Source organism: Dipteris shenzhenensis, chromosome 1 (genome assembly GCF_047967505.1).
Source record: "Dipteris shenzhenensis isolate YYH24624 ecotype China chromosome 1, Dip_SZ_1.0, whole genome shotgun sequence".
NCBI lineage: Eukaryota > Viridiplantae > Streptophyta > Polypodiopsida > Gleicheniales > Dipteridaceae > Dipteris > Dipteris shenzhenensis.
In genome coordinates this window covers 37,199,620-37,211,579 of record NC_141596.1, presented here as the reverse complement: position 1 = coordinate 37,211,579, position 11,960 = coordinate 37,199,620, and positions in this window count along the sequence as shown.

Here is an 11,960-nt window from a genome sequence, read left to right as displayed (position 1 = left end):
TAAGGTCAGATGGAGGGGCAGAGTACCTCTCAAATGAGTTTGCAAGTTTCCTGCAGGAGCACGGCATAAAGCAGCAATAATCATGCAGTCATACCCCACAACAAAATGGACTTATAGAAAGGAAAAATAGGCATATTGGAGAGGTATCTCATGCCATGCTCAATGAAAAAGACCTGTCACATTATTATTGGGCTGAAGTAGTTGCCACAACAGTCTATGTAATGAACACGATTCCTAGTGCAACAATACATGGCGTGACACCAGAGGAGAGGTATACTGGTAGGAAACCAGATATTTCTCATTTGAAAGTTTTTGGTTGCATTGCCTATGTTCATGTGCCAGATGAGTTGAGATCCAAGTTGGATCCAAAAGCTGAGAAGTGCATCTTTATTGGTTATTCTTTGCAGCAGAAAGGGTATAGATGCTATAACCCTTGTTTTCCTTAGTTTATAGTGAGCAGAGATGTTTCTGATGAGATGAGCAGCTAGTATAAACCAGTAAATGTGATTGATGATGTAGATGCACAAAATGGTAATGCTGCACAGAATTCATAGCAGCAATCACAAAATATTGGTGGACCTATAGTGTCTTCTAGAAGTGGTTCACATACTTCGCCATGGATAGGTAGATTGAGATCAAGAGGATCTCCTCCAAGCAATGCAGATAGTGGTATGCAAGTATTACGAAAAGGAAAAGAGAAAGTAGATCAGCCCATGGTTGATGTGAATGCAGGTCACTCTTATGTGGATGGTGAATCTAGTGGCTCAGAGCATAGCGTTGATGATGAATTGGGTATTCTTTCCATTGTTACACCTGGAGTAAGGAAGACAAGGGATGTTTTGAGAGCACCTAGTAGTGAGCCTATTTTGCACACGTCTACTAGAGCTAGGTATTTTGTGGATAGGCTGAAATATGATGGATTTATAGCCATTCACTATGCCTATATGGTCAAAGTGATACATGAACCAGAACCCACTTCTTTTGAGCAAGCCATGGGAAAAGAAAAATGGGAGAAAGCCATGGATGAAGAAATGGATGCCTTGGAAGAAATGCTACATGATAATTGGTGCCTTTGCCTAAAGACAAGAATGCAATTGGCTGCAAGTGGGTTTATAAGGTAAAGCACAATGCAGATGGTTCTGTGAACAGATACAAGGCAAGATTAGTTATCAAGGGGTATGCATAGACATATGGCATTGATTATGAGAAACATTCAGTCCAATTGCAAGGATGGCAACCGTAAGAGTAGTCATTGCTATGGCTAAATCAAAGGGATGGTCTTTACATCAGAAGGATGTAAAGAATGCTTTCTTGCATGGTGATTTGCAGGAAGAGGTCTATATGAAGCAGCCACCAGATTATGTTCATGCTGTTTTGTTTGCAGATTGAAGAAAGCCTTGTATGGCTTGAAGCAAGCACCCAGAGCATGGTCTGACAAGATAGGACAATAAAGTGTCACTATTGGCTTTCAGATTTCCAAGGCAGATTTTTCATCTTATGTGAGAAAAACAGAGACAGGTATTATGCTACTTGTCATTTATGTTGATGATTTGATCATCACAGGTGACAGTGATGAAGATATCCTTCATGTGAAAGTGCTATTGAGGCAGAAGTTTGAGATGAAGGATTTGGGAGAGCTGTGTTACTTCTTGGGCATTGATGTGATTAGATCCACAAGTGGGATATCGCTCTTGCAGAGGCAATATGGATTGGACATTCTATCCAAATATGGGATGATAGGCTGTAAGCCTATTTCAGTTCCTTTAGAGCAGAATGTGAAGCCGAGCACAGATGCAGGTGAGCTTCTGGAAGACCCTACTATGTACAGATGCATAGTAGGAAGTTTGATTTATATGACTATTACCAGGCTAGATTTGAGCTATGATATTGGTTTGGTAAGTCATTTTATGCAGGCTTCAAGGAAACCGCATTTGGATGTAGGATACACTGATGCTGATTGGGCTGGTAGTATTTCTGATAGACAATCTACTAGTGGATATGTGTTCTCTTTTGGGAGTGCTGCAGTCACTTGGAGCAGCAAGAAATAGCTAAAGTTGTCTTGTCGAGCACAAAGGCTAAGTACAGGGGTGTAGCAATGGTTGTATGTGAGGCAACTTGGTTGCATAAGCTACTTTATGATATGCATCAGTCTACAGATGGGCCACTTGTCATTTATTGTGACAAGATGAGCAGTATACACTTAGCAAATAACCCAGTCTATCATGCTAGAACAAAGCACATTGAGGTGCATTATCACTATGTGCAGAAGAAGGTTCTAGTAGGTTTTATTGATCTAGTTTATGTCAGCATAGAGGATCAAGTTGCTGACATAATCATGAAGGCATTGGGTATAGAGAAGCTACGCAAGTTCAGAGACCTGGGATTGAGCTCGAGGGGGAGTGTTGATATATTGAGCTCCACTTGTGATATGCCAGGGTAACCGTTGTGCATTTATGTCACATATTTGTTAGCTGCAAATGCGGTTGGTACACTGCCCATGAATAATAGCTAGATGATAGCTATCTTTATGTACTCTAGTTAGTGGCTCAATTAGTATGCCACCTTAGTTAGCTAGGTTTGGTTTGAGACCCACATATAGGGTTCACCTATTCTTTTGTACTTAGAGTTCTTTTGGCTTTCACAACTAAGAAGAGGAAAACTATTTTTCAGCCCCCACCTTTGTGTTTATTCCCTCATTGTGTATGTGATAAAGCTACTAGTGAGACTCCTTCCTTCTCTCCCACTCTCTTCACATCCCCTCTATGGCAATCTAGTCTACTCTAATATAAATCTATACTAACGATCGATCGATGAAGAACAGCAAATAATTTATTTTCCTTTATGAACTGGTTGAGATGCGTTGATGTAGAGGCTGATGTGCCTGTAGGAAATGGATTTGTTGGCGAGCCTCAAAATTGAGTGATACTTGTGCCAAAATGTCCGCATGATGTAACAAGCGCGTAGAGCACAAAAAATTAATCATTTCACCTTTTTGTAGCACCCTCAAATCCCTCCTGGATCGAGATACGGCTTGATCTATGTGGAGGGGCAAATCTAGGTGGAGGGTCAAAAAAGAGTGAAAATATGCAGTGATGATGTGGCACTGTGCTTAGCAAGAGGTGTGCCAGTGGAGTACTATGGTGATGTGGTATCAGGTGCACATGAAGTGCATGTGGAGAGGTAAGTGTGCCTAGCTAGCACTGTGTGTGCCACATGATTGTTGACTAGTCAAAGGTGACATGGCACTTTGACTTTGACTGCTCAGGTATCAATGGTGACATGGCAGTGAAGATAAGGGTGCCACATGTCACAAGTTTAACCATACTTCACTAGGGTTAGCCTGACTGGGTTAACCTGATCCTAGGTTATGTAACCAACCCTATCCCTTGGTTGACCCAAGGTCAAATACACCTAACCAACAAGACTTATCTATAGAGATCGACATGAAAGATTTTGGACTTATGCACAATTGTCTTGGAATTGAGTTTTGGAGAGATTCAGATAGGACCTTTATGAGTCAGCTCATATATGTTGACAGTCTCCTGAAGAAGTTTCATATGGTAAATTGCAAGATTGCAACCACTCCCATGGATTAGAGATTGAAACTTACCAAAGATTCAGAAAAGCCTACAGTCAACGACAGGTACTACAGGTAGCTCATCGGATCTCTTTATATATCTGACTATCACATGGCTAGATATTTGTTATGGAGTAAGTTCACTTGCATAGTTTATGGCAAATCCAAAACAATCTCACTAGAATGTAGCCAAAAGAGTCTTGAGATACATCAGAGGTACAAGACAATTTGGGATAGAATACAAAGGAAGCCACCCACAGTTTCATGGATATTGTGACAGTGGCTATGTTGGAGATCATGAGACCAAGAGATCCATAGAGGGATATGCATTTTTCCTTGGTCAAGGTGCTATATCATGGTTGTCCAACAAATAGCCAATTGTTTCTTTGTCTTCAATTGAAGCAGAATATAGAGCACTCACTACAGGTGCATGTAAGGCTATATGGCTCAGAAGACTAATGTCAAAAATAGATTACTTTGACAAATCAAAGCCAACAACAATATACTATAACACCCAATCTCAAGCATTGGCCAAGAATCCAGTATATCACTCCAAGAAATCACTCCAAGACAAAGCACATAGATTTCATGGAGCATTTCAACAGAGGAAGAGTGTTACTTGGTGACATCAAACTGCAGCATTGTGATAGCAAAGAGAATGTTGCAAACATCTTTACCAAACCACTTCATAAAGAGCTTTTCGAGAAACACCGACAAGCTCTTGGTTTGATGCAAAGGAAGGGAATTCCCATTAAAGGGGTGTGATGCAATGTAATGCTCAGTCCTTCTCAATTCCCCAGAATCATCATCTTGAGGGAAGACCTACTTTATGATGTTGATCTTGATGGAAGGTGTTGAGAGATCATGCTCAACATCATGTGATCATATGTGCATAGCACCAATATGTGATCATATGTGCATATCACTAACCCAATAGAGTGCTATAAAGGAAAGGGTTAGATGCCCTAACCCTAATCCTAAAGGGGTTTGTATATATTCTACATTTTCAACTAAATCTAGTGTACAGTTAGTCATTTGTGGTGTGCTCTCTAGTTGTGCCCTCTCTTCTCATCTCCACTCTTCTCCTCTCCCCTCTTCATATTTTGTTAGGTCCACCTATCATGTATACTTCCATTCGAGACATATAGATTTCCTTCAATGTTGAATGCCATCGTGGCTCATGTGCAAGTCACTTATTTCTCATCTATTCTTGCTCCTTCCTATGAACTCATTTAACAAAGCCTTCATCCATTTCTAAAGAGTGCTTCTTTGTTTTCTGTAACTCTTTCATATCTCTGAGAACTCCATGTCGATCCCCTACATATGGCTATTCAATGCACAAACTTTTCTATGATGTCTAGCAAGATGTTGCTAGGATGCAAGTCTAAGTGCATCTAGCCCTCAAAGTGAAACCTCACTACTCCAATCACCATGTGTGTATGATGTGGTAAATATTTTGCTACTGGTAACAAGTTTCTCAAAAAGATCATCTTAGCAACATCTTCTGCATCATGGCCCTGACCCTTATCAAAAACCTACGAAAGTAGTAGGTGAGTCTACCTTCATCCATTGGCCAAAAGAAACATATCAAAATACCATTGAAGTACAACATGGTGGTCTATTGGAGTCCTTGTAGGATCACCATGATCACATAAATAAGCACTACCTGTGGTGAAGATGCATAATTTCTTCCTATTTGCCTCTCATGTGTTGCATCATATTTTTTTCTAGTAGAATCACATTACAGCTTCGGACTATATTAGTCACACTTTGTAGAGACTGCCATATGTACATGAGAGTCAACTTGATTAGGTGCTGCCCCTGAACCCCCACTAGGGGCATTGCCCCTAGACCCCCATGATCAGGGACGCTACCCCCGAACCCCTGAGGAGTACGTTGTTCCTTCTACCATTTCTTAACCATCAAACGATCACCATGAGACCTCATCTAGTTTAATTTAACATTTAGGGAGAATCGAGGTCTCAAAAGGGCCTCATAAGGAATGGATTAGGAATTCTTAATGGGCTAAAGCAAGGGGCTTGTAACCAACCCAACCTAGGTAGGTTAAGCCCACAATTAAGCCCACCTATCCCCCCATCAATGATGGGAGGGGGCCAATTTTTTAAATTTGAATTTCAATTTTCAAATCTCCCTACCTCCCTCTCTCTCTCTCTCCCTCCCCCTCCCTCCTCTCTCTCCACCTCCCTCCCTCCTCCTCCCTCTCCCTCTCCCTCTCCCTCTCCCTCTCCCCCCTTCCTCCTCTCCCCTCCTCCGTCTTGCTCCCACTCCTCCCTCCTCCCTCTCCCCTCCTCCTACTCCTTTATGATCCTCCTCCTCCCTCCGTCCTCTCCCCTCCCTCTCTAGTTGCCCTACTCCCTCTCCTCTCCTCCTCCCTCCTGTAGTATCTCTCCCCTCCTCCTCCCTCTTGTAGCAACTCTCCCCTCCTCCTCCCTTCTGCAGTAGCTCCTTCCATCCCTTCTACACCAGCCGTCCTACTCTCCTCCTCCTCTTCCTCTTGCCCTAACCTACTTCTCGTCCCCCCTCTTCCTTGCTACTCTCTCTCTCTCTCTGCTCCATCTTTGCCATCTCTTCCCTACATTTCAGCCTACATCACTGATACCTCTCCTTGAGTACTCATGGCACCATTCAAGGACATATCCAACAAGTACCATGTGAACTTACAACAACTGGAGGCTGAATACGCAAGCACATGCCATTTGGGATTTTGTAGAACTCCTCAAAGTGTGCTCCACATTCTTCAATTGCAAGGGAAGAAGCATCTTGATCTTTGGGTGGATCGAATCTTGTATCCTCTAGACCCCGCCACCCAAAAGAGTCCTCCTTTTCATATATTGCATGATGTTGCTCAGTTTGTTGGCAATAGACATGTTGGATTGCTTGGTTATTGCAATCGATTGAACCATTCTCAAACATTGGCTATGCAAGCAAGCTAGGTGCAGAGAGCCCAAGTAGAAGAACTTGCACATTTGAGAAATATTGCTTATTGTGGCAATGCATAATAGTTTGCATGATGTCCAATTGCAAAACAAGGAACTCAGTGACAAAGCACGTGCACTGGACTTGGAGTGACAAGAATTGGAAGAATCAATCCATAAGCTCGCTAAAAGCAAACAAGATTTGGAAATGTCTATGTATGGCCAAGTTCAATGTGATGTGGAGAAGGAACGAGGGAAGTCGATAGAACGAGTACAAAAGTTGAAGGGAACACCTTTGGGACTGAAGGAGAGGAAAAGGCAACTGCAATCTATGGATGCATTGTCAACCAATAGTGGTTCCCAAAAGAGGAGAGTTCAAGCTGCAAGGTTAGTTCCCCAATTTTTCAATGAAATTTCTTACTCCAAAATATTCATGGTGTTGCATTGTTTCCACAGACTCATTTGTATTCTACTTTAAGAATCTCATGGAGGATGTGATGGGAACAATGGAAATGGATGATAGTGATCCTTCATATGTTCTAAGAAGTTTAATAAAGCCAAGTGATGTCATTGAAGTGTTGAAGGACCCTAAATAGGGTTAGGTGAACTAGTTGCTAGAAAGGTAATGAAGGACTTCAAGGGCCTCATATGCAAGCAAAGGAGGTACCTGGAGCTTGTGATGCTACTGGTGTAAGTTGTGAAGCTTACAACTATGTTTTTAAACTTTTCAAGTCTGCTATGGAGGAAAAGTATAAGATATCTATAATGCCATTGCCAACACCCTAGTCTGTAAGGCTTGCAAGTCAAAAAAAAAACCAATGTGCTAAAGAAAAGCTTGGAGAATACTATTGTGTAAGTGGCACAATGACTTGGAAAAGAAAAGAAATCTTCCATCCAAACGTTTGAGATGAATGCTTTCAATAATGTTTACATGGATGTAGAGAATTTGCAGAGAGCCATGGTCAAACTCTATGGGATGGGAGAAGAAGGTAAAAGAAATTCCCTCTTCGCATTCAACTTTACTTCTTCTCATTTCTATATCCTTACTGTATTTCTCTTTCATTGTATAGATGGCAAGCTAGTATTTGTTATAAAAATGGATGAAGCTCAACTGGTAAAAGAGCACAAGCTAGAGAGGGTGAGCATTTTTATTAGGAATGACGCCTTGGATTTTGCTCAAGGAGATGAGGAAGTTGAGTAGGTGTTCTGAGTCCACCAATCTGAAAAGGACATATGGTGGCTTGTAGCCTTTGAGACCCCAAAGGAGTGCCACGAGTCATTGAAGTGGGTTTTGGAGAGAACTCTGCAAATTGCTAGTTTGAGAGCAAAATTGTGGACAAAAGCTTGATGCATTTATAAAGTTGCTTAGACAAGGTCAAATAGATGAGCTTTATTATGATAGATTCAAGATAGCATTGGGAGATTTCATATCATTGATGGTAGAAGCATGGGGGGAGTCACATATTACACATTACATAGTAATCTCCTTAGGTTGAAATTTTGAGATTTAAACTTGAGTTATTTTATGTTTAGCATATTCTTTATGCACATCCACCGTGGTTTGTGGAGCCATGGGGCCCTCTATCCATTTGGAATACTCAAGGAATGGAGAAATCGCACTATAGAGCAAAGGAAGACTACTTCAAGAATACAAGGCATGGGGGTGGTATTGCGCAAAGCAATGCACTACATGAAATGTTCGACATGTTTTATAGATGTCTATAGGCCAGGACTCTCAAATGCAACAAGGTAGAGGTCTCAAGTCTCACAAAAGTGGTTCAACATGTCAAGAAGACAAGGAGATGTGCTGCTGGGAAGTCCTCAACAAGGAGTCAAGGGGTTGCACTTTGGTTGCAACATAGAGTCAGATAGGGGAGGCGTTGGGTCATAAGAGAACCCCAAATGTAAAATGTTTGATGGATAAAGGTAACACTATTTTGAGTCAATTACATATTCCAAAAATCACAAATTTGTTTGGAAATTGCAGAGTTGCATGTGCATGTGCATGTGTGACATGGCAGGGTGGAGGGGTGGGTGGGTTGGGAGGGAGGGTGGTGAAGATCTAGCATTATCGAACTAGCGACGAACGACCGACGGGGGGAGGGGGGGTGAGTGCACTAAAAAAACATTAATTTAAAAAGGCCATTAAATAAAAACCCTAAAGTGCTTTTAATAAGACTATATAAAGCACTTCAAAACCCTAAAATTTCTCATTTCTATGGCACAAGTTAAACAACCTGCTGCTAGACCCACTAGATGCCGCCATTTAGATGCTACCCACTCTCCTCCTCACAACTACATGGACTCTGAACACACTACGAGCCCCAATGGCCAACTGGGCAATGATCAGCGGGCATCTGAATGTAGTTCTCTTCATCAAGACTCCCAGCAACATGAGTCCCAACCATCCAACTCTCATAGGGGATCCCAGGGATCTCATCATCACAATGAGGGATCTTGGCACAATGAGGGATCCGAGCATGATTAGGGGTCCTCTCAGTCCTTCCACACAACTAACTATGGAAGTAGAAAGTTCTCCCAAGAGGGACAAAATAGTCCAATCAATCGTGATCAATTACCCCTCCCTCCTCCTTGGGGTCCTAGCATGGAGCATCTAGACTAACAAGGGGAGCAAGAAAGTCAAAGCGAGGAGATGGAGAGATTAAAGGGGCCACAATGTAGATCATGAACCTTGGCCCCAATCCTCCAACCAAGTAGACCACACGAAAGAGAACCATCAACCCTTTGTGCCTCAAGATTTTCACATATGAGGAGCCTCTAGTACGAGCTAAGCAAGAGCATCAGCCCCCAACTCACAACCTCACCAAAAGGGAAAGTGAACAAGGACAAAGAAGACCCCTAGGCGAGAGAGGCCACCTCGGCATGACAGACCCACCAGACACAAGAAGAGGAGTCTGAAGGGGAGGTTGCAAGGGAGGAGAGGTGAAAGAAGTTCAAAGTGGACAAGCGGCCATGGAGCCATGTCCATAGGCTGGGTGCAGGGTCCCCCAAAAATTAAGAGGTGCAAGAAATTAGGCATGAAGGCACTTAAAGAGATCCGCAAGTTCTAGACCACTGTGGACAAATCTCATTCCCTGTGCACCCTTCCATCCTGTTGTATGTGAAATAGCACCACATTACAAACAGTATAACATCTAATTCAAGAACTGTGCACCCTTCCATCCTGTTGCATGTGAAATAGCACCACATTACAAACAGTATAACCTGAACTCTAGGAAAATGTTTGAAAGATTCCCTCTTTTTCATGTGAATTTTATGTTTATCTGAAAAACGATGGCCTTTTTGCGCGATGATTTTTGGAAAAATACATAAAAACCATGCTTTTATGAAATTTTGCCGACAAAGTTTTTTTGGAAAACAGGCACAAACACCTACACTTGGAATACCAAAATTTCAAAAAATACATTAATTTTTTAAAACCAATATAATAAGGGCGTATACATCCAATGCACATAAAAGGACCATGTCATAACACATTTCAAAATCCTAAAAAGGTACAAATCACATTGTTGCAAAAATATACATGCCATCAATCCTACAAAGAGCAGTACTCATCCTCTGATCCTACACCTTCAAATGCACTAGAGCCTAAGCTTTGTGCAGTAGAAGTTGAAGATCCTTCCTCCTCTAGGCTATCCCCCACTAGAACATTCTCCAAGTCAAACAACCTGGGCAAGTTTAGCTGCCACCCTATTTTTTGCATGGCGTGTCTTGCCTTTCATTTGTTCATTGCATCCGATTAATGTCTTTGGAACTTTTTGGGATATTATGTATTGTGTCTCCTTTGGCAAATGCCGGACTTGTGTTAATTAAACTGCATATACCAAAATATCTACCTCATCCAATTGTAGAGTATCAATTCTTGGACAATTCCTTGTCGCCCTCTTTTCTTTTTGGCCACACTTCCTTGTTACCACCATCTATGGGTTATATCAACCCATGAAAGCATCCATGGACTTGGTGAAAAACCAATGCACCTCTATTAACTTGGTGTTTGAACCTTCCTTTTCAACTTTCACAACTTTAGCTCCAAAAAGGAAATCCACTAGGATCATCTGTTGCTAACACAGCAACCATCATACCCACTACCAAGTCCTCGATCCTACCACTCCATATTTCTTGAACCCTTTCCTTGGCTTTTTTGGACTTTCTTGCTCTAAGGTACATTTCTCTCTCCTCCCATCTCTCCCCTCCTTCATGGCTCCTTGCAACTCCCTCACTGATTTGTAAAGGTTGTAAGGGTTGTGGGGGTTAAAGGTCACTGTGCCTTAACCCCAGTTATGTACAATACTCAAACACATATATAAATGAATGAAAAAGAAGATTAGGGTGGTTCTGCACCCACCAAACTTGTGTGGCTCTCTGTCTCTCTCTCTCCTTCTTCCGTTCTTGCTTCCGTTGAGAGCACTCTCAACTGGTATCAGAGCCCGGGTGATCTAGCTGAGCGTCCGTGAATGCTTGAAGCTCAGCAGCTCTGTGGGAGGAAGGAGAAGCTCTGTGGGAAGCTTTGTGGGTGACTTTACTTGCATCCGAGTGTGCAGAGACCTTGGAGGAACATTTGGAAAAGTCACTTTGGCTTTGCGAAGTGGTTTTGAGATCCTGTTAAGAGCTTTCAAAGAAAAAGTCGTTTTTTGAGCTTTTCCCTGTTCCGTTCGATGACAGAGACTCCGTATTGACTTGTAGAGGCAACTATTGCTTGCTTTTGGTGTCCACATTACTTCAGGAGCCTGGAAACACCTTCATTCCTGAATCTGGGATCATTTCATTGGATTTCTGAGTCACTGTATCAGTTCCTGCGTTTTTTGCCCGGGTGTTGGAACTCAAGTTTGGAGCAACCATTTGCAGATCTATCAGTTCCGGTGGACTCAGGAGGTCCTAAAACTTCTATGTTGCTCATCATTCGCACTCCGGTGGAGTTTACAGATAGCTCTGTTTCCAAAAACGTTTTTCAGTCCGTGTGTTGGACCCAGTGATTGAGACCACGATTTCCAAAACCGTCTGTCCCATTGCGTTCCGGACGCCCAAAAACCCCTACCTATCAGTTCTTGCGCGATTCGGTGGAGGATTTTCAGAGTTATAAATCTCTGTGTATTCGATTTCGTCTCTCTATTATGCATTTTTCATACTAAGGTTTTGAAACCTTAGATTTATGCCACATGGCAGTGGATAAGTGTTGACTCCCATTTCTCACTCATCGGTTGGGATTTTGGAGTTCTGGCAGAAGAGAGATATTTGCAGATTTTCTTGCTGATTCCGATTATGCAATGGCGCCCATGTTTTGAAGCATCTCAGTGGATGATTTATAGGCCATTTGGATGCATTGCTGTCCTTGTTGGATGCGCTGATAGGCCCAAATTGCCTTGTGGGATGCTATTTTTTATGGACGCTTTGCACATGGATGCTATTTTAAGCTGAGGGATAGCTTT